The following is a 2,898-nucleotide window of genomic DNA, read 5'->3' on the forward strand; positions in this document are numbered from 1 at the left end:
TTCTACTTTAACTCAACATACCTTGCAAACCTTCAAGTGTGCAAATGCTGTGTCCACCGCAGCGGCTGCCCCTGAAGGCTGTCTGCTGGGGAAGGAAGGGAGTGAATAATGTGGAGGGGGAGAAACAGTACAGTTTTTTAATAAAAGTGGGATGTGTGTGTGTAAATATTCAGACTGGATGACACCGTACTTTTATAAGGTTAGGGTTGAAGACAAATTGTGGAGACTTAGAAGGAAGTTAATTAGACCAAGAGGTCAGGAAAGAGGTAAAACAGGTCTAAAAACTAAAAATAATCTGTTTTTTTTTTTTCAGGGAGGGGGGCACAAAATTACTTTCCTTCTCAAAACAATTTTTATTACTCGAAAAATTAGCCATGATTTTAGCAGGGGTGTTTGGCTGTTTTGTTCTTGGAATACATGTGGTTCTATTTATTTAAATGAATTTTTTGCCAAATAGGAATTGTTGCCAACATAAACATTCTCACCTGTTCCTTCACCAGACACTTCTTGATTGGTCTTCTTTTAGGAGGACAAAAATCTTTCCCATCTACAACAGCCCTCAGAATCCATCAAGTAAGTTTCTACCCACTCTTATAAATCACTTAGAAAAAGACAGCAATTCAAGACAAAAGTGAGCAAAGCATGTGAGCAGAGAAACAGTGGCCAATAAAACATACACATGATGTTCATCATCACAAATAATAACAAAAAAGTGATAGCTAAAATGTGATCATTTCCATTTGGTCATGTGTGAAGAAGCTGGTACTGTTGGTGGGAGTGTAAACTAGTACGATTTCTCAGAAGAGAAATTTTGATAGGTCTATCAAAACTTTAAATGCACATACCCTTTGTCCCAGAAGCTCACTTCTGGATACTTGTCTTGCGGATAAAATATGGCAAAGACCTACATTCAGAAATAGTCACTAAAGTGATATTCGATATAGCAAAAAAAAATGTTGGAAACAACTTAAATATCCATTTAAAAAGGGACTAATTATAGCAATTGTGGTAATTTCATATAGTAGAATATTTATTATGCAGTTCCTAACAGAACAGATAAATCTATATGGACTAACGGAGGAAATTTTATATGCATTTATTTTAAAAGTCAAATGATATAAAAAGACTTAGAACAAAATACAGTAATTCCCTGTTCCATCTCTCCTCAGTCCCCTAGTTCCCTCCCCAGAGACAACCACTTCTTACTATTGTAGCTGTTCCTTCTGTCATTTACATATCACCTTATTTCTAAAACGGTGCAGCCCAATAGACATATAATGCAAACTGCATGTGTAATTTTAAGTTCTCTAGTAGCCACGTTTAAAAAAGGGTAAAAGAAACAAGTGAAATCAATTTTAACATCTTTCGTTGAACCCAACATATTCAAAATATTATCAGTGCAAAACATAATCAATTAAAACCAATTTAAAAATGGTAATGAGATTAGATTTTTAAATTTAAATTTCATTAAAAAAAAATTTAATAGTATACTAAGTCTTCAAAATTCAGTGTGTAGCTCACACCAACAGCACATCTCAATTTGGACCAGTCACATTGCCAGTGCTCTTAAACCACATGGGGCTAGTGACTATCATACGGGATAGTACAGCTCTAAACAAAGAATACTGCTGTCTTTTGACTCATTGTTGACTTCTTATTATGGAAAAATGAAGGTCTAGCTCTCCTAACATTGTGCTTTCTCATTTACAACTTCATATACATTATACTTTTTGATTAAATGTTCAATATTTATATCATATGCTCATGCAAATGTTAATCACAGCCAAGCACTGTAGCATGCTGTGATAATGCTTCCCTTTTTGTTAATAATCATTTTTTATTAGCTTGAATATCTTTATAAATATTATACTAATTCTTCCACACTGTCCAATGGCTTTTTAGTACAGTGCACCAATGGTCACTCCCCCTCCCAGTGGTCTACCAACTTCCACATTCTTATTTTATACCCTCATTTTAGTCAAATTCATCTTCCAGTAGTTTTATACGGTTAAAAAGGATATAATTTTCAGACTATGCAAAGCAATCTATAGATTCAACGCAATCCCTATCAAATCTCAGCATTTTTGGCAGAAATAGAAAAATTCATCCTAAAATTCATATGAGATCTCAAGGAATCCTGAATAGCCAAAACGATTTTGAAAAAGAAAAACGAATTTGGAGAACTCATAGTTCCTGATTCAAACTTATATTATAAAGCTACAGTAATCAAAATAATATGGTGCTGGCATAAAGACAGACATATAGACCATTGGAATAAAATAGAGAATCCAGAAATGAACTCTTGTTATATGGTCAAATGATCTTTGCCAAGGGCACCAAGACTATTCAGTACGGAAAGGGCAATGTCTTCCATAAACAGTGTTAGGGAAACGATGTCCACATGCAAAAGAGTGAAGTTCGACCCTTATATACGTACCACATACACGGGAAAAGTACTGAACAGACATTTTCCAAAGACAATTTACAGATGGCAAACAAGCACATGAAATGATGCTCAACATCACTAACCATCAAAGAAATGCAAATAAAAACCACAGTAAGATATCCCATTATGATGAGGACTATCCAAATAATAATAATAATAACAACAACAACAACAACAACAACCCAGAATATAACAAATGTTAACAAGGATGTAGAGAAATTAGAACCCTTGTGCACTGTCGATGGGATTGTAAATGGTATGATTGTATGATAGTTCCCTAAAACATTAAAATAGAACTACTAAATGATCTAGCAACCCCTGAATATTCTGAGAATATATACCCAAAAGAACTGAAAGCAGTATCTCAAAGAGATATTTGTACACCTGTATTTATAGCAGCACTAATCACAAAAGCCAAGATGTGGAAGCAACCCAAATGTCCATCAATGGAT

This window comes from Pteropus alecto, unplaced genomic scaffold (genome assembly GCF_000325575.1).
Source record: "Pteropus alecto unplaced genomic scaffold, ASM32557v1 scaffold21, whole genome shotgun sequence".
Taxonomy (NCBI): domain Eukaryota; kingdom Metazoa; phylum Chordata; class Mammalia; order Chiroptera; family Pteropodidae; genus Pteropus; species Pteropus alecto.